The following is a 21,961-nucleotide window of genomic DNA, read 5'->3' on the forward strand; positions in this document are numbered from 1 at the left end:
ATGGCATCCTTGATTTCTTGCAGGGTTAGCTTAGCTTTGAGGAGGTTGGCTTCGTCCTCAGAGATTCTATTAGAAATAATGGTCCTACATTTGGTACGGGCATCTGTCGAGGCCTCATTATCCTTAGAGGTAAACAAAGTCTTGTAAAAAACTTCAAAGGCTTCTTTGATGTCATTGATATCTAGGAGTTCCTTATCATCTATAGTTATTCTATCTATTTTTTCCCTGGTTTGTTTTTGCTTAAGCAGATTAAAGAATATTTTGGAGCCCTTATCACCAAACTGGAGCCAGTGGTTGCGAGCTCTGATCAAAGCACCTCTGATTTTAACCTGCTCATGTTTCTTGAGGATATCTCTAGCCTCGGAGACCTGCTGCAGGTGAATTTCATGTTCAATGGAGTGAAGCCGAAGAGTAAGTGTTTTTTCTATGAATCAAAAGTCCTTGGCTTTTTTGGCCAATGGTTTGGAGAAGATTCTGCCAGGAGGAAATGTTCCTCTGCCATCTTAGCATGTGGGATTGGGGGAGATGTGGTTGCAATTTGAAGAGTCTAATTAGTTTGATGGCATTTAGGACATCCTCATCTTGCAGCAAGGAGGTGTTAAGTAAGAATTTCTTATTGCGAGGGTGGCTAGGCGTGATGGATTTCCTGATGTTGATAATGGCTAAAATGGGGAAGTGGTTAGACAGGGTAGTTGGTAAGACTGCAACCGCATTCCCAAACTGGTTGGGGGAAAAGGAGAAAAGTCCTTATTGGCATAGAATCTATCTAACTTGGAGTAGATCCTATTAGTGTTTTGCTGAAAGTTGCACCAGGTGTGCCATAGGTTAGGGGTGTCAGGTTTAGTGCCTTCCAAGGGGTCAAATAGTTGTAGATGTTGTTTAAACCTGTCCTAGTGAGGCCTTTCTGAGTTTTTCCATTCAAACGAAAGTCCCCCAGCCTTGTCATTCTGGGATTCAGTCATATTAAAATCCCCCGCCATGACATAGGGGATATTTGGGATGGAAGTTAGCCAATTCCAGAGGGATATTCTTTCCTTATAATCATTAGATGCATAAATGGAGCATATGCCAAAGCAAGAACCCTTAACATCTAAGGTAACCCAAGCTACTCTATTACAGGGGGAGGTCCCTTTATCCTTGAGGTACATTGTCCATTTAGGGGCGATAAGAAGACCAACTCCTCATTTTCCTCTCGGGTGGTTGGTACAAACTTTGATTGCATCTCACCAAATGAAGTCAAGTGTAGAGTTGAGGGAGAACCCAACAGATTTAAGTTCTTGTAACATCAGAAAATCTAAGTTTTTGTGATAATCCAGAAATCTTTTAATAACAAATTTCCTGTCAGGTGACTCAAGGCCTCGAATTTTCCATGATATGTATTTCATCAAAGTGGAGGATTTAAGGGGGGCTAGTAGGGAGACCGTTGTTGATCACAAGATTTCTTCTTGTTTTTGGAGCCCACAGGCCTACCTTTCTTTTTATTTAGGGATGACCCTTTCATAAGGTCCTCATCATCTTCACTAGTTTCGGGAAGCTTAGCTCTACTATCTACATTTCCTCCTATGTCGGACGTAGACAACTGGGAGCCTGGAAAGCCAGGGAGCATAGTGCTAGCTCTAATTTCCTCTAGACCCTTATTGGCATAAATAACTTCTATAATATGATTGTCTCTAGTTCTTTGAGCATAGATGTAGTCGAGGGAAGGATGGTGTTAGTGTCAGAAATAAGCCCTACAAGTGAAGAGGAGACCGATTGAATGGGGGTTGCAGAATTGAGTATCATTGCAGGGCTATTACTAATCCTAGCACCATCATCGCCACGATTGGGGTTTTCCAAATTTTTAACCATATTTCTAACCACAGAGTTAACAGGGGATGGATTAGAGTCCTGGGGTTTATGAGCAGAGGCCAATTGGTTGTTGGAGGAGAGGTTAAGATTTAGGGCATTGAGAGGAGTAACTTTACGTCTTTGTTTCCTCGAGGTAACAAGTTGAAAACAATCAGAGGGCGATTCTATAAGATTTTGAGAAGGGTCGGAAATAGGGATGAGGAGTTCGGGGGCCAAAAGTGCAAGACTGGGCTTGAGAGGGTTAACCTTATTAGGAGTGGGATCAAGATCTGTGGACATCTCGCTAGCAAAGTGAGGAGGGGGAGATTTTAGATCATTAACATTTTTAGGGTTTATAGTAGTTTCACCTGAATTATGTTTTTGCTTCCTACGATTGATAATTGGGCAATTTTTACGAATATGTCCTTCTTTCTTGCAGAGAAAACATGCATTCAATCCTCCAAGCATTTTAATCGGGTAGACAAATGTGTCTCCATTAATATCTAGGTTTAAAGATGGTGGAATATCGATTCTAGGCTTAATTGAGACAAGCATTCTTGCGTCTAGGTTGGGCACCAACCGAGCAGTTTCATCTATCTGAATCATTTTGCCAAATGGTTCCATTAATTGGGGATGGAAATGCCACAAAAAAGGGGGGACATCCTTGAGGATGACCCATCTGTGAGAGGATAATGCGAGGACTTCCTCATTAACTACTTCTGGAGACCAAGCTAGGGCTCAAAAAGAGGTATTCCCAACCGTCCAGTACTGGCATTTAAGTGCTTCCAATTGGGCTTCATGTGAATTAAAGAAAATGAGAAAAAGAACTTTTTGTATTTGTCTACAAAACGTGATTTTAAGCCCTAATTTAAGATCCCATAGATTGTGAAACCAGTCATCTACAAATTTCCTAGGTGGGCATTTTTAAGCATCAACATAGGCAAAAAATATGGCAGTGTCACATAACCTACGCTTTTTCGAAGCAATTTCATTCAACATTTCAATATTTGGAGAAATGCAAAAGGGGTCCAAGGTATTGCAAGGGGACTTACCATCCTTACTGGGTCCTTCATCTACAGGAGCCTTAAGGAAGTGCACCGACGAGCAGACTCCATTTGTAGGTAGGGCGACGATCTCAATGAAAGGCTTTGTTAGGGCTGGTATTGTCCGTGGCGTGGGTTTAGGTTTACTAACATTAACTAGGTTTACTAACATTAACTCCATCTGACTCTGGCTCCATGGGAAACTAGGGTTAGGATCGTGTGGGGTGGGCGGATGGGTGGAGTTAATCGCAAGAAATGTTCGCAAAGAAGAGTAAATGAAACACAGAACAAAACAGAGCAAGTGGGCGAGAAATGCAAACTGAGTGGAGGAGATTAACTCCTCCACGTAGATGCCAAGGTACTCTTGTCAGTGCCTGCATGCCTCAACCCTGCTTTCTCCTTCAGTGCACGGTCGAAAGCACCGAAAAATCACAGAGCTCCCAAATATTTTTATCTCAAGGAGTTTTTTTTAATCTCATTTTCCATTAAACTCATGTCCCTAGGAAAATACATGATAGATAGCTATGTTGATTAGGTGAGATAATATTATTTATTTTTTACTTTATTTAAAGAAAGATTGAGAAATTTGGATTTTCAAAATATTATTTCTATAATTTTCCACTAAACATATGCCTTGTCGAAAATAAATGATCTCATGATTATGTAGAGTAATTAAGAAAAATATTATTTACCTTTTGATTTCATTTTCAAGAAATATACATAAATTATGTTTTCTTCTATTATTTTATAATATTATTATCTTGCTTCAAATAATTGTATTAATGATTATGTGGAAAAGCTAAAAAAAAAATATTTTATTTTAAAGAACAAAAAAACAATGATCAAAACAAACAATTTAAAAAATCTTAAAATATGATATTGGACTTGAAATATCTTATTTAATAGTTTAGAATGTGAAAAAAATGATACAAATAATTAAATAAGTAACATGACTATTTAAATAATTTTAGGTTTACAAGTTACCTTAAGTTTATTCTAACTTATTGATTTAAAAAAAAAATTGGCCTAATTTATTAATTATTATTTTAAAAGTTCAAATAATTATAAAACAACTAGATAGAATTACAATTAGAATGAAAGTTAATGTCAGGGTTCAAATAAATTTAAAACAACTAGATAGCATTACAATTAGAGTGAAAGTTAATGCTAGGGTAAATCAATTATATTATAAATCTAGACTTAATTAAATTTTTTTAAATGAGTGTGGCTAGCGGTGGGTGTGACCTATTTGGTGAGGGTAAAAAGAAGAATAGTAAGGATGATTTGGTGACACAAATAATTCTCAAATGGGTGGCAGCAAGATGGTCTATCAAGGGAAGTGTGTTGATATTGGAGTTGCCTAAAGGTACATTTTATTTGTCATTCTCTCTCAAGGAGGATAGTTTTATTTTCCTCTATTCTTTCCCCTAGTTTTTTGGCAATCAATAGCTTCTTCTTTGCAAGTGGTGTCCTAGGTTTAAGCCAAAATCACACCTCGATGGTGCTATTTCAACTTGGGTTCATCTCCCATGATTGTCTCTAGAGTTTTAGAATGATGAAATCTTTGTTGGGTTGGCTAACTCTTTTGGGCAGTTCATTTCTCCTTATTCTATTACTAAACAAAGGTCGAGATTGGTTTATGTGTGCTTTTGTGTAGGCATTACTCTTGACATGACTCTGTCCATATACATTGACATCAATTCTCCTCTTGGTGCTTGATCTTAACCATTAGTATACAAGGACTCTATGATATCTTGTCAATTTTTATCGTTGGTCGGCCATCTTTTTAATAAGTACCCTGTTGGGAGCTCCAAACCTTCCATCAAGGCAAAGGATAAGAGTCATATGGAATCTTCTTCTGCATTGGAGACCTCTAAACCATCCCAAAAGATCTCTAAGGGAAACCCTCCATAGGCTCATTCGACCCATGATTTGGTTTCGACAAAGTCAGGTGTTGTGGCTATATTACCTATGGATTCAGATGTGGTGTCGACCCCTCCTTATTGTGGCTAGCCTTTCCCCTCCTGAAGGCTTGCTAGAAGTTAGTTTTCTCTCCCCAACCTTGCTGGTGATATTTTGGAACAAGGTTCCCCCTTAATCTTCCAAGTGGCTCCTCCTTCCTCCAAAGTGCAAGATATGGTTCCTTTTGTTCATCTGAGCACCCCCCAAGTGCCTGCTACTATCAAGATGTTTCTTTAATTTGTGTCCCCAATTACAGTCTCTGCTATCGAAGTGGTTGCACTTTTGAAGTCAACTTGTGGGTTTTGGGAAAACTCTCTGGAATATTTTTGGACCCCTACTATGGAGAAATTTTCCTCTTCTAGGATGGTTGGAGTTGGTAGTTGTCCACTGACTTCTAGTAGGAAAATGACTGATGTGGGGAAGGGATACATAGGCTGACAAAAATTTTGCTAAGGAAATATGGTAGGAAAATGTAGATCCTTATGTGGATAATGGTTGGAAATGAAATTCAAAGTATTATTGGTCCTGCATTGCCTCCAAATGAAGATCTTCTCCTAGAATACTAGGTGACTCAATGGTCCTCATAAAAAATTCCTAGTGAAGGACTTGGTGAAGAAATTGCAAATGAATATCTTGCTTCTTCAAGAAACTAAAATGAGTATAGATACCTTTCTTAAGGTTAGTTATTTTCTTTAGGCTTTCTCAAATGCCTATGCTTTGAATGTGAAGGGTGCTTGTGGAGGTCTTTCTATCTTATGGAAACCCTATTTTCTTGCTAGGTATCTAAGGTTTCAAGATAAATGTTTCCAAACTATACATTTTGAGAACAATATAACTAGGGGGAAATGGACCCTCACAAACATTTATGCTACTAACAATGTTGCCGCGAGAAGAGATCTTTGGGACTATCTCATCTCTTGTAGGTTGTGCTTCCAAGATTCTAACTGGATCATGATAGGTGACTTTAACTCCCCATTATTTTCCTTGGAGAAATTTGGAGGTGTCAATAATTTTTTTGAGAGCATGCAAGACCTTCATGAATTTTTGTGTAGCGCAAGTTTGTGTGATTTGGATCTTGAAGATAAAAATTACATGTGGTCCAATCTCTTCTCAGAGATAACCTTCTTCAAGTGTATTTGGATTGATATGTGGTTTTTTCTTCCTGCAATATAATTGAGAACTCTTGTCTCTCTTCCTAGATCCTTTTTGGCTTAGACCATCGCGCTATCTTGGTTCAACTATTATTAGTCTCCTACAAACTGAATCACCTTAAAAATAATTTATACTGATGAAGTAAGCCTTCTTTTGGTAATATTTTTTAGTAAAAAAATGATTTAAAGAATCGGATCAATACGATTTAGATAGAGATGGAGGTAATAGGGGCCTATTCAGATAGACTGGATAAAGAGAAATCCCTTCTAGCTGATCTTAATAACCTAGTTATTAAAGAAGAAATCTACTAGAAATAGAGGTTAAGAGTGTAATGGATCAATGAAGGTAATAGGAACACTAAATTTTTTCATCAATTAGCCAATAGATATAAAATGAATAGTATACACAAATTGTATGGAGCGAAAGGTACCCTATTTTCCAAGTTTGAGGATATTAATAGGGAGGTGGTCTCTCATTTTTGTTCCTTACACAAATCTCAACCTTCCTTGGATCTTGCTATTGTTAATAATTGAAAAAGACTGATTCAGGATATTCAAAATATTATTGATTACAAAAACCTATGCTTCATGGAGAGAAAAGTCTCAGATGAGGAAGTCAAGGAGGTGGTTTTTTCATAACACTTTTGTTAGCTGTATCAATCCTATTTCGTGGAAGCTGATTTGATGTAGTCAAAAGGGATTTGTGCCATGTTTTCAAATCTGTAATGTTGTTCTTATTGTATATTAAATTATCCATTCTATGGAAAATAATTGTAAGGAAGGCATGCCTTTAAAGTTGGATATATATAAGGCCTACAATATTGTTTTGTGGCCTTCCCTTTCCCTGGTCTTAAGGAAAATTGGTTTTCAAGGTAAAATTTTGAAATTAATTAAGGCCTATTTAAAACTCCCTCATATATTGGTTATGGTAAATGGAACTCTTCATGGCTTTTTCTCCTTGTCTAGTGATCTTAGATAGGTTGATCCTCTCTCTCCATATCTATTCATTATTATGGCTATAATATTCACAAGCATGTTCTTCAGGGAAATCATAAAATAATTAAGCCTTCTTTAGGTCCCTCCATTATCGCTTAGTAGAAATTTGTGGATACTTCTCTTCTACTTGGTGAGGATTCAATGGTTGAGGCTAGAGGGTGGTTTTCCATTCTATTGGATTATGCTAGTGCCTCAAGACAAAAAAAATAACCTAGATAAGAGTGCTTTGTTCTTCATGAATTTCCCAGGTGACATTCAATTATATATTTCAAGGATTTTAAATTTCCATCATCCTAGCCTCCCTTCTTCTTACCTATTTTTACCTCTAACTATTGGGAAGGTGCAAGAGTCAATTTCAACTAGACTCCTAGAAATGATTCGGAGAAAGTTAGCTATATGGAAAGGTTATCTTCTAGGTAATGTAGGTAAGCTTCATCTTCTCAAATCTTCCCTCCAAATCGCTTGTATTTATATCCTATCACTTTTCCATATCCTAGTGTCTTGGGAAAAAGTTGGATCAAATTCAAAGATAATTCCTCTAGTCAGGATTCAAGCAGAAAAAAAAAATTGTCACTTCTTGACTAGGAAAAATTATGTTACAATAGATATTTTGTGGTCTCAATATTTGAGACTCCAACTCTTTGGTTATCATGCTCATGGCCAAGCTTTATTGGAGACTTGATTCTAAAAAAATTGATTGGTTGACTATGATAAATTATAAGTATCTTAAGAGAAGGGATAATTATGTTTTCTTGTCCTCTGAGGTCCTTCCAAGGGGATCCCATGTCTAGAACAACCTATTAAGAATTAAAGACATCATTTTCAAAGGTATTCAATTTAAAATTGGTAATGGTTGAAAGGTTAGATTCTAGAAAGATCATTGTGTGTCCTATATCCCTTCGAAATTCTATCCCGTTTATTCTACCATTGGAGATATCCTTTTGGAAAGGTTTTGAGTTTTTGTGTGTGACTACAAAATTCTTGGATCTTCCTCACCAAATAGAATTTGAATCTGTTTGACTTTGATCATCATCTAAAAATTAAAACTTAGGAACTACTCAAGATTATTAATAATTTCAGATTCCTCAGGTTGGATTTTTGAGGACATGTTTAACTGGGCCTCCTCCAAAGAAAGTAAGTATTTGATCTATTCTAGGTTTGACTTGGCTACTCCATTCCCTCCCTCTCAATTTATTTGGTTTATCATTTGGAGAATGATAAAAATTACAAAGACTTGTCTTTTTTTAGTGGATGACTTGCCATGGTAAGATTCTCACTATTGATAATCTTAAAATATATGGTTTTCAATGTGTCAACATATGTATTATGTCTAAGAGTGAAGAAGAAAACATCAACCACATTATCCTTCATTGTAAGTACTTTTGGAAATTGAGACAAAGAATTTCCCCTATTCCTTTTTGAATGGTTCTTGAATAGACACAAAGGATTGTGTTTTAGGTTGGTCTCCCCATTCAGATCATCTTCTTATCAAAGATCTTTGGTGGTAAGACTTTTTCTATTCTAGATTCTTTTTGTGGGAAGAAATTAACAATAAAATATTTAGGGACAAGAAGAATAGTTTGGAGGCTTTGGTAACTATTACTATGATTAACTGGTAACACCATCATTTGAGCGATAGAGAACATATAAACTTCATAGTAAAATATACACAAATCATAAACATTATGTTCAAAATCACACTCTGTAATATTTACATATTAAAGTAATGCAAATCATTCTTCCATAGTGACATTTATCTTTCTTGCATAAATCGTGTTTCTTTCATATTGAAACTTCCACTACACCAACCTTGTATAAATACCTCAACCTTAATCAATATAACTGCCAAACCACAAAACAAACTAAGAACCTACATTTATGGACCATCTACAACACAAGACAGGTTGACATTAATGACAACACCACAAAGAAATTCAAGTTTTTGACAAATTGTTTTGTAACATTTTCTCATTCTCTCCCCCTTTTCCATCATGGAAAAAAGGTATCAAAAAGATACCTTCACACAGATCCCCATAACAATAGTAATGCAATTTACGATAAATGGAAAAAGGTCTCAATTACCCTTTTGTAGGAAAATCCCATACTTTTCTTTGAGTTCTGAGAGTAAAGAATTCTGGGAACTAATAGTATATGGGTAAAGTGATCCATTTTACTTTCAATAATTTCCTTGACTATTGAGAAATTCCTAACAAAAAACATGTCTATGTTTCTGCACAAACGACAAGTCCAACTACAATTAATTAATTTGTCTTCTTACTAGATCATCTGTATCCTTGAATATATTAAAATATTATACAAATCTATTCCTCTCAGACTCAATAGAGTCAATTTTTGCTTTGTGGTTTTTTGTGGTAGTAGGCCACCTAATGCAATATTTGTAGACACTAGAAACTACATCCAAACATTTCCTCATTTCCTTTATACATTCAACCAATTTCTTCTATGCAACAATATATTTTATGCTCATAGATCTCTGCACTTCATCTTCAAGATCTAGTTGTCCCTTTTTAGTAGCTTTCAGGGCTAATTGTTCAAACAAAATATTCAGGATAAAATTTTGAATAGAACTAAGAACAAGATTTTTTTGGAGAAAGCATCATGTAATCAAAGCATCTTAAATCCTTTCTTTGGTATAAGATTTTCATGAGGACCATACATCTCCTATTATCTTTATGCCATTGGGTTCCTCAAGAATTTCTTAAACTTTAACAACTTCAAAGGGATATTCATCAGAAGAACCAAAGGCTTCCTTCAGCTTTGAACTTCTTCTGTATCAATTGTCTCCTTCTGCTTCACATTTTTTTCAGCAATATCAACATCATCAATGCCAATGCTTCCAGTCTTTTCCTTTTTTATCTAACTTCTTCTTCTTTGTAACTAGAGGGGGGATCTCAGTAGATTTTCTACATCTCTTCTTAACGAAGGACGGTCCTTCTAGAGAAATATGTCAAATCACATCAAATCTAGTGAGTTCTTTATAATTAAAAATCTTATCTTCAATGAGATCTACCTAAAATATAAGAAGCTTATTTGCATATATCATACACTCTTCGGCACTAATTTCATATCCAAATCCCGTTACCCGAAACTTTGGGGGCAACATTACTTCCAAGAAACAATGTTCTATATCAACCAACAATGTAATGCTATCCCCGTACATCTCAATACATCTTTCTGGAATCCTAAATCTTGAAATTAAGTTGTTTTGGAGTTCATAGAAATACTAGAATTGCATGCCCTATCTTTGCAATTCCAGTTATCAAAATATATTTTGATTTTATTTCATATGGGTAAATTCTCATTGCAAACAAAATTCTCATCCATTGGTAATGAATTTAAAAATTAGAATACCAAGCATACAATCAATGACCTAAAACAAAAAGCATAACCATCATCCTTTTTCATTATGATATTGTTCAATACTTGTTTCCTTTCTTAGGCATATGATAAGAAACATATATTGTAATAGTAGATGTAGAACCTTCTCTATTCTTAAAGTAAATCTTATAGGTAATACCCATAGCAACATATCTTACCAAAGGGTCTGTAATGGTGTCAATCCATAGATCTCTTCAATCCAAAGTAAAACTTGTCAATCCTTAACTTCTTTGTTTCTTATTGTTTTCATCATAGGTATGATTCCATTTGAACAAAGACTAGTAACAACCTTTAGGGCTTCCTTTGTAGTCTGATATGGTCTATCTATACTAAATATTGGCATCGTAAATTTTTCTCAACACAACCTTGACCAGTTCTTCATTAACTATCATCGAAAATTCACTCCAAATGTTCAAACACTTTTTCCCTAACTCAATGACCAACTAAAAAAAATCTCTTTAAATAAAACGTTCAAAATTCTCTCTTTTTTACATTATCATACTCTTCAATTTGTACATCGAAAAACTTGAGGATATCTTCAAGACATATTAGTTCATTAAGTAGTGATGAAAATACACTAACCAAAACATCTATTCTTAGCTCTTTCATAGATTTCTTGAATTCAGGTTGGGATTCATCTTCATGACTAACAAGCCTGCTAGAATTCGTGAGATAAAATTTTAAAGATACCTTAGCTCTGTTGACAGTAGTTTCGCTCAAATACTTCTTTTTCTCTTCAAATTCAATAACAAAATGAACATCAAAATCTTATTTACTCTACTAAATAACCAAGGGTTTTTCTGCTATAAACATCATATCACCAAAAATTTGTTAAACATCTTTGTCTAGAGAACAATCACTTTTCCAAGATTTCCAATCTATCGCATAGTAATATTTTCTAACACAATCTTCACCAAGAGTTCGAGTTCAACATTTTTATCTAATATATAAAGATTTTGTGACAACAACATAAGCATATTTAGTGGGGAAAAAGGATCTTCATTGTAGCTCACCCTAATCCTAAGCTTTCAGACTATTTTCCAGAGGGGATCTCTGCACTTAAGCTAGATATGGCAATATTTTCCATCAAGTCCACTTCTTTCTCTAAATATTTTTCACTTCATTCCTTACATCTTCTATATTAATCTTCTTTACAGGTTCATTCCTTTTTATTGAATTATCTTTCTTCATATTCCTACTTCTACATGTTTTAGCAATATTCCCAAACTTGTTGCAATTAAAGCACTTTATATTTCTCTATTCTAAATTTCATGTTGTCATTCTAGATCTGCATTGATTAGCCTTGTGTCAAAAAATATTGCATATTTGATAATAACCGTAAAATAATCTTACTTTTCCAACCATGATTTGACTTTTGCAATCACTAGCCTTATGACAAAGTCTCTTGCAAGTAAAAAGCTAAACATTTTCATTCATTTCATTTCTACATTCTAGAGCCTTATGTTCAAACTTATTATAGGAAAAATAAAATCCATTGAATGAAGGGTACCTTTAAGCATTAGGTTGTCTTACAAGAGGTTTTCTTGCAAAACTTCTTTTATTCCTGGGCTTCCTTGGTTTATTTCTTCGATGTGTTATTCAGAATCGGTTTTCTTTGTCTTGCCTTTATATTCAGTCCTTTGATTTGAACATTCACCAACTTCAAAACCTAATCCACTTTTTTCTTTCAAATATTTCTGCATAGCCATCAGTTCATCAAGTTTCTTAGTAGTTTCCTTGAATTTATCTTCTTATCTTAGAGTTAGAACTTCCTATTCTAGTCTTGCACATTCCTTGGTGTTATGTTTGATTAAGTCATTCAGACATTCCTTAGTTTTCTTACTTTCCTCAACTTGTAACTTTAGATTGAAAATTGTTTCATTTTCTTTTTTCAATTCCTTACTGATCTCTTTATACTTTTCACTAAAATTATTGATTTATTCCCTTAGTTTTCTAAAGCATTTTGCTTATTTTATATTTTTTCAAATCCTTGTTTTCTATTTCCACATTCTCAAGATCTTCAACAACTTTTTTCTATTATCCATCCATAAAAATTTCTTTGGCACTTAATTTAGGAGTCATTTGTTCAACCAACAAAGTCTCCCGTAAGTGTTTAAGCTAAAACAAGGGACCAAGATTTGATACAAATTGTTGAGTAGCCTAAATGCTGAGAGGGGTGGTGAATCAATATTTCCTTTTTAAACTTTAGAATTAACTCAGTTATTACTTTATAGATTTACTCCAATAAGCATGTAGCAAAAAGAATTTAATGATTAAATAAGCAACAAAAGTAGAGTTACAATCCACAACAACATGCACAATAGAACACCAAAGTTTTTGCATGGAAATGCATTAGGGAAAAACCATGGAGAGGGTGACTCTCAATATAACATAACTAGTTATAAAATATTACGAAATGCTCACTGCCTGAGGCTCACTACCCGAAATATGAAGGCTCACTACTGGAGGGCTTACTGCCCAAAAGAGAACAAGTAGACAAAATGAACTGTTATAGTTGCATCTTACATATTCATTAAGTATAGTTCCAAATAGGCTCAATAGATAGACTTCACACACTTCATTAGCTCTTCAGTCATTCACATCTACTTCAATCACATATCACATCATATAACTTGTGGTCACTATATCACACACCTATGTCTATATATCATCATCAAAAGAGTATATCACATACATATACTGATTTATATCTTAAGTTGGCAATACATGCCTAACAAAATAAAATAATTATTTACATGCTACCACAATATAATTCATACATTATATCCACATAGGTCAGCCAAGCTATAACAAAAGTTAATGCCAACTAGAATACACATGTTGGCCATAATGCTTAATAATGTCCCAAACCACAAGACCAAAAACAATCAACTAATGAAATGTGGATGCCTAGACAAACTATTATGTTCCAAAGGAATAGAGCAACTAATAAGCCAAACTATTGAACCATGTAACTCACCATCAAAAGATCCATAACACATACAAATTTATACAAACTTGAATATAGGTACATTTGATATTCATGAGTATACTATCCCAATCACAAACCCATATCTGTAATTATGAAGCAACGCAAAGAAATACATGATGAACAAAGTCATAGAATTACTAGATCAACAATAGTATAATTAAATAAAAGTATGTTGAAATAAATGACAACTAGTATCCTATACACAAAATTCTCCTTCATCAAAAATATAATAATCAATGACAAAAATCCTACAGTTTGATATTTGTTTGTAGAAGTCAAGAAGTCCAACTTAGCTCCATATGTATGGCTTCCATAGAAAATAATCCCGTGTCCTTTTAAACCATTTGTAGTGTTTTGTCAGAGATTAATCCTAGAAAATACATGTGTCGCTTCTCCCATTTCCACATAATTAGAGTTTCCATCTCATAATGGAATGCCCTAAAATGGAAATGCAACCCCAAAAGAGGAATAAAAATAATTTCATGCAACCGAATAATGAAGGAAAAATGAAGGTCAATAAAAATAACTAGCAAGGGATAAAAAGTTGCCACATCATTTACCATCCAACGCACTCTCATCCTCCCATATGAAAATGTTGAGCTTGAAATGATATCTGCTCTACAATTTTGTGGAGGTACTCTCTACTTTTTAGAAAAGTAAATTGTGGATGTCTCACTTAAAGACCACATCATATGGCTGGTCAAATCACGAGAAAATTCATAAATCCAAGTTTATATTGTTTATATTGATGATGATGCAGTCAATACCCTCAAATTTATCATCGGACAATTTATATTCCTCTATATTTCCACCTCTATAAATGTGATTAGTTTTGGGCTCTTTATACTTGTATGAAAGTTGTAATGCTCATTCCAATAAGGCTCGAAATTTCCAATTTTATATGGAGTGTAATAAAAAATAATTTAAAACTAGAGAGAACTCACCTTGAATTTTAAATTTCATATTCCTAATTGCTTAAATAAATTAAGATCATGAATGATTACTAAGAATTGAACCTCATTGTTTTTTCTATTTGGAAATGGTTTTGAATAGATTGAAACTGTTAAAGCATTTTAATCTCTAATAGTGCAATGTATGGTGGAAAGGATTTGATTGCCTCTTGAAGACCCATAAAAATATAACTTTAACCAGCCCTACTAAGGTGAAGAGCATACTACTTACTTCTTGGTCAATTGGGAATTAAAACTCTTATGCCCTACCAACGGGGGAACCTTTAGTCCCTACCAATTGAACCTCATGTTGGCATCCCAATCTATAAAATATACATTCTTTACATTGAATCGAGAGAGTGTTCTGTTAATTACCTTAATAGTTTTCACTTAAAATTTATTTTGTATAGTGATAAAGCTCATTTCCTTGTCTTGAAAAAGCCTTCTAGTCCTTTCCTTCCATAATTCCCATAAAAGGATGGAAGGAAAGTAAATCAAAGAACTTCCAAAGGATGTAGATCTTTTCATGAGAAGCCATAATTGAAACAAACTAAGTATATCATTTGGAAGAGCACCAAACCATCCCAACTTGGAAAAATGCCAATGTCAGCATTCCCAAGAAAAATAAACCCTAGAAGTAGATGATGCATTGATTCTTCTTGAGCTTTACACTTAGAAGGGTCATGAACACCCATCCTTCTAACCTTATATGATTTGAGGTTATTTTTTGTAGAGCTAACAATGAAAAGGTGCCCACCTTTGAGAGATACAAAGATGTAAGGAAATATCAATCTCATCCCACTCCACATCCCTAAAGCTAGATGGAGATAACCATCCTTGATATTATACTATCTTATTTTAGAAAATTTTTAAATTAAAACATCCACCCCATGTCTCAAAATAATAAATTTATTAATGGGAGTTGCAATTAGAAAGGTCATTTTCTCTAGAGGTAGGCACAATGATAATAATTATTTCCACCTTCAACCTCATGTCCATCTTTGAATGAAAAATAATATAATCCTTCACAAAATCTCTATAGAGGTTCTTGAGAGTTCCAACACCTATTCAATTTCTATGAAGTTACCAAAATTTAGATAACTAAACCACATGTCTTCTCATAACAAGGCTTTTCTTCCACGATGTATATTCTACAAAAGATAATATAAATTTACTAATTCGTAGGTTTGTATATAATTCCATGTCTGAGACATTCAGAGAATTGGAGGTCAAAATAATGTTGGAAGGATTGTCCGAATCAAGATATTTACTTTGTAATATATTTTTCCATTTCATAAATGAGTCTCTTTGTACATGTGCCAAACAGGATTCACCTCATGAGCTTTATTCTATAAAATTTGATTTATAATCTGTAAACAACCTTCATCTATTGATTTATAATTTTTGTTTCAGTTTATCAATTCAATATTCGCCTTACCATTTATCCCATCGCATAAGAATTTCCATATCTACTTGCAAAGGCTTTTCCTAAAACCAATAGGAAAATTCATAGAAGACAAAAAAAAAAATAGATGGAAATGGTTAAGGGGATGAACTTAATAATTGTGATTCTTCTTATCCAAGAGAGCTACTTTCCAATTTGTAATTTAGAGCTCATCTTTAATTTGAAGGGATCCTAAAGTTTCTCATATATAACACCTTTGGCCAATCAAAGTCCCACATAGTTGTATTGTAGTTTTATTTTCTTAAATTTCATGATTATAATTATTTATTATTCCTTTTAGGGAAGGCTATGGAAAAAAAAACTTCATATTTAGCCTTATTCACTTCCTACCTCAAGGTTCAAAACCAGAGTCCCAAAATAGTGATCAATTGGAAGACCTTTCTCTTTGTAGCATAAAATAGCATAGTGTTATTTGCAAACTACTAATGGGAGATGACCTAGAGCTCACTAATTACTTTAACACCTTTGATGTTCGCAAAGTTGACCTTATATTAAATGCCCCACCCAAGATTTCTATGATAATGAAGAGCATTGTTTTCTTTTTTTTTTGGCAAAAGGGAAAAAGATTTGAAATTATATATTAATATTAATATGGAAATTACATATAGAGTAGGATAATAGAAAAACAATAGAGAAAAGAGTCCAAAAATGTCTTGAGAGAAAAAAAACATAGAGAAACATAGCCCCATTAAACACAATAGAGGAAAATGAACCACTCCCCACCAATCGATAGGACAAAACTGATTTGAAGAGCCAACGACAAATAAAGACAAAAATAGAATACTAGATATATTAATGGAGTGAAGGATTAGGAAAATTTTCATCCACCTCCTCCTTATCTAGATCATAAGACAACATTTACTTACACCACAAATACAATTTGAAGAAAAATATTCAAGCGTTGACCACTTCTATTAATTAAACCATATTCCAAATATCTTATCACCACTGTCATTCACACCAAATGAATTCAATGCAATTGAATAGAAGATCCTTGTACTTCTCACATAAGTTATAGTCTACATAACGGTTTTAAAGATGTAACTTAATTACTAAATATCAATAATCTCAATTATACAAAATTAGTTTGAAGCGAAATTTTTTGAGGTGGTTAATATCACATTCTCTCAATTAAACCTAAAGAATGTATCTTTCATAGATTGGTATGTCAAGATGAATTTGAATTGGTAGGGAGTAAAGGTTCTCCCGTAGGTAGTCAATGGGGATATTACTTACCAATTGGCTAGGAAGCAAGTAGTATGATCTTCATCTTTGTAGGATTGGTTAAAGTTAAACTTTGATGGGTCTTAAAGAGGCAATCCAATCCAAACCAATTCAAAATGGAGCAAAAAAAAAAATGGATGAATTCTAAACAATCATTTATAATATGAATTTATGCAAGGAATTAAGAATAAGAAAATTTAAAATTGTAGGTGAGTCATCTCTAGTTGTTAATTCTCTTTTCGTAGGATCCACACAAAATTGGAAATTGTGAGCATTGTTATAAAGTGCACTACGACTTTAATGCAATTTTGAAGAGCATAAAAATTATTGCATATATAGAGATGGCAATATAGAGGTTGATAAATTTGACAATGACATGGTTGAGGGTATTGAGTGCATTATCATAGGTGCAAATTTGAATCTATAAATTTTCTGTTGATTTAACAAGCCATATTGAGTGATCTTTTTGTCAAATATCCACAATTTACATCTCTAAAAAGGAGAGAATACCTCCAAAAATTTGTAGAGTTGATGTTATTTCAGGCTCAACATTTGCATATGAGAGAATGCCAGTGAGTTGGGCTGCATTTTCATTTTAGGTCATTCCAGTATGAGATGGAAACTCTAATTGGGCTAAAATATGGGAGAAGTGACAGATATATTTTTGAGATGGGATTATTTTCTTTGAAAGTAATATGTATTTAGCTGGGGTGAGACTTCTTGACTTTTGTAAATAAATATCAAATAAATACTAACATATCCTTCTGGTGTCACTTATACAACTAGGTGAGCTAAAGGTCCAAACTTTGCTTCTATTATGGGATTTTTTCAATGTAGACTTTCTATTGAATGATATTGATGTTGAGGTTTTTTGCCAGCTTGGAGTTGACATTCCTTGGATGGGGGAGCTTGCTAAGTTGTTACATCGAGGAGTGGTGGTGGCTTAGAAACCTTATATTTTTATTTTGGATGTGCCTAGGTTTGAGTGAAATCAATTGTAGATGATCATGGAAACAGACAACCTCCAACAAGTGGTGGGACTTGACACTAAGAGTAATTTATACTAGATGGGGAGATTTTCTCATGTAGTGTCCATGAATGGATTTTAATCATAAGAGGTGGAATATTTTACCAAGGTCACCTTTTTATATTTTTTGTTTTCCTCCCTTGCCTTTTGTGGGTCGGATGTTCATGCAGAGGCAAGTTTATGCTCAATTGAACCTTGGATATAGCCCTTGCAGCCCTATTTCATCATCAAATTTTAGGGCTCTTCTTTTTCTTTTGGCCTAGCATTAGCATGGTTATTGTTTTTTGAAGGTTTTACGATGGTTTTTTCTTTTCTCTATCTTCTCAAGTATGTTTTCTCTCTATAGGATCTAGGTGGAATTTGTTAGGGAATTAAGAAAACATTTTTATAAATTTTTTCAATTTGAACTATTGTTAAGTTCATATCATAGTAAAGTAGGTAAATTTTATTTATTAGAAAAAGCTTTAAAATGTATCGAGAAAATTATACTACTTATGCTTTGATCCAACAAATATTTTGATAAGAAATAAAATAATATTAACTTTATCTTTATAATTTATGTCACAATGTAGTCCCTTGGAAATAACATGTATGTCTATATAGTTTATATAACAATTTTCTCCAACAAATTATTTAAAATTAAACCTAATAATATTAATTAATCATAATTTAATTACACTTAAATACTTATTTTCGTTATTTAATCATTTGGTGGCTTTTTTTACATTCTAACTATTAATTAATTTATTTTTCATTCTTATAGGACAATTCAATTCTAATATAATATTTAAAGAATATTTTATTTTTATTTATTTTGTATTCTTTTTTAAAATAAAATAATATATCTCTTAATTACTCTACATAATCATCACTTAGTTTATTTGCAACAACATAATTTTATTATAAAATTATAGAAGTAGATGTTTGGAAATATAAATTATTGATTTTCCTCTCAAATAAAATTGAAAATCCTAATTACCTTATGTAACCATTTGGTCTTATGATGTGAACTCTTTGAAAATTAAAATTATAAATTGGCCTTAAAAATAGAACAATATTTATCTTACCTACCCTTTTTAAGTACTGGAAAATTATAGAAACATCTTCTTGAAAATTATAACTATTCTATGTAACCATTGGATACAAGATAAGCAAATCTTTGAAAGTTGAAACTATTAATTTTCCTTAAAATTAAATAAAATAATATTTCTCTTATCAGTCCTTCTTAATTATTGGATCTCTTATTTGAGATAGGACACACATTTAGTGGAGAATTATAGTAACAACTCGAAAATCTTAAATAAACTATGTAACAATTGAATCATGAGATAAATTTTTTACAATTGAATCATGAGATAAATTTAAAAAAAAAAATTAAAACTATTGATTTCCCTAAAAATTAAAAAATATCTCCCTTACCTACCCTTCTTAACTATTCAAACCATTCATTTTTTCTACCTACCCACTATCTCCTTTGAATAATTTTCATTTATCAATTCACCTATTATTGTGCTCCATCTATTGATTTTGTCCAATGTGTCCTCTATCCATAGCCTTCACTGTTTGGATGAACTAGGAGGTACATGCTTGTTGGTTATGACTAGAGTGTGTTGATTTTTTAAGACTATAACAATGAAAATCCTTGAATAGATCAAGTAAAGTATATCGGTGAGTGAATAAGCCTTAGGAGAGTGAATAAGCCTTTCCATTTTGGATTTGTTTTGTTTGCCCTCTTTTCCACATTACAATGATTTTTTTTTAATCTTTTTTATTTGTTTTGTTTCTATAGTGCATAGTCTGGTTTGTTCCTGACTGAGAGCACAAGTAGTAGAGGTGAGCACATGTAGTAGAGGTGTGTTTACAAGAAGAAATCTAATAGAGGTAAGTATTATATTTCTTTTGTTAATGTGTATGTAGGAATTGGATTTCATATTCTAGATGGTGCATGTCTGAAGAATCAATTAATGTGTATGTAGGAATTGGATTTCATATTCTAGATGGTGCATGTCTGAAGAATCAAACTTCCTTAAATAGATTCATTAATGGGGATTCATTGGCACAACTTACAGCCTGGTTTTCTTATCTGTCTACTCCTGATAGAAGATGTTTATTGTAGATTCAATGGTATAACTTCCAACCTGGTTATCTGTGTCTACTCCTGATAGAGGATGTTTATTGTGTAGGAAGAAGTGCACAAAACTGGTGGTATTCAAGCACCTTGGCTACGGGAAGGAATCCAAGAGAGCAGTACTAAATCTGGGGTTATTCCACATCAATTTCAGTTGAAGAAAATTGTAGGTGCCATATTTGATACGGACCAAGCCCTTTCCTTTGGAAGAAATCCCAAACTAGTGAGAGCCTAGAAGCATGGAAGAGATACTAATGCTATTCACTCTAGACATGTTCTATCGTTAACAAAAAAATTTAAGACGTCATTTATGAACTTTCCACCCTATAGCAGTGTTTACCTCCTCTGCATAGGCTTCCTAAACTTTCTATTATATAGCAATGATCCCCTCCTTCAAGTCGATTTATGTGAAATAACCCTGAATAACCCTAGATTTAGTACTTATTACTGCTTTCTGTGGATTCCTTTCCGTCGCGAGGTGGGTCGAATACCAGCGGCTAATAATTTCCACTGCATCGTGATGGAGGAGGTTTATTGAGGAACATAAAGCAGCGCTTAATAACATTTCAAGCATATTGAGTGTTTCCTGAATGGGGGATTCAATGAAACGCTTAGAGCATGGCTTTTCTACTCATCGTCCTCTTTGTTCCATGCGGGCTTCCTCCTAAACATGTTTGGGGAGGCTCAAACATCTATTTTACAATCAGGAAGAAGTAAGACGTCAACAGGTTAGAGAAAATCGGTGTGCTCAAATGAAGGTTAGATCTTGTTTCTATTTATTTCCGACCGCAAAGGCTCGTTAATACGTTATGATTCGGGGTTAAACCTCTTTATTTCTGTTGTGTTGCAGACTTTCAATTAACGTGCAGAAATGACCAACCTTCTTGCAGAGAAGGAAATGCTTAGAAGTGAAGACTAAAGAATGAAAGAAGCCATTGAGAAATCAGGGATTTTAATTGAGGATTTCATCTACGAAAGTTACTATTTTCTCAGGCCAGCAATATCCTCCCTGACCAACAGCTTTTCTGAATGCAGTGAAAGAGCGCCCATAAGGCGAAGGCGTTACAACCATTTGAAAGAGAAAGAGTGATGGTTTTGATCAGTAGCAGGTTAAAATATATTTCATTCTTCGCTGATTCTCATATCTTGTACAAAAGTAAAGGTTTCTCCTTTACGGAATTAGGGTTTTATCAGGACACTTATTACAAACAATGGTTACTTCTAAATTTATTGATGACCGTTTCTTTTCACAGCCTGGATGGAAGAGGTGGAAGCGATGGAATCGTCTCCAGGTGCTGTAATTTCATATTCTGGAGACCATTGAATCTCTTATTCTGTGATCTCAGTTTTCCAGCTAGGATGGTGCTGGCTTCGAATCAAGAGAGAAGAAGCCCAAAAGACATCGGAATTATTTCTTTTGCATTCTGGTGGAGAAGGTTTATTGTGAATGTTTTTCACAGTGAGAACAATAATATTACTTTTAGTGCCGAGAATAGCCTACATAAATGCGTAGGCTTATTTTACTATGATGAATGAAAAAATACCATTGAAATCTGAAAAAGAATTAGTTTTATTCTAAATACAATTTCAGACTTTTATTCTAAATACTCTTGCAGTTGCAGCATTATTGGATATTTCATCAGTGGGGGATCGATTAGCACAATAAATTCCAGTCTGGTTGAAAAAATATTGTTAGTCTAAGTGAGAAATTATTTCCACCCGTGATATAGTAGGCTTGTTGTAGGGGAAGAAGACGTAAAAAGCTTGGAATTATTTCCTCATTTCCTCAGCATCGTG

The 21,961-nt window shown here is 33.7% G+C and overlaps 1 pseudogene; it reads left to right on the top strand.

Moving 5' to 3' along the window:
- Positions 1–21,961, top strand: part of LOC131066658 (uncharacterized) — a 38,653-nt pseudogene continuing 16,692 nt past the window's right edge.

The sequence above is a fragment of the Cryptomeria japonica genome, chromosome 3 (genome assembly GCF_030272615.1).
Source record: "Cryptomeria japonica chromosome 3, Sugi_1.0, whole genome shotgun sequence".
Classification (NCBI taxonomy): domain Eukaryota; kingdom Viridiplantae; phylum Streptophyta; class Pinopsida; order Cupressales; family Cupressaceae; genus Cryptomeria; species Cryptomeria japonica.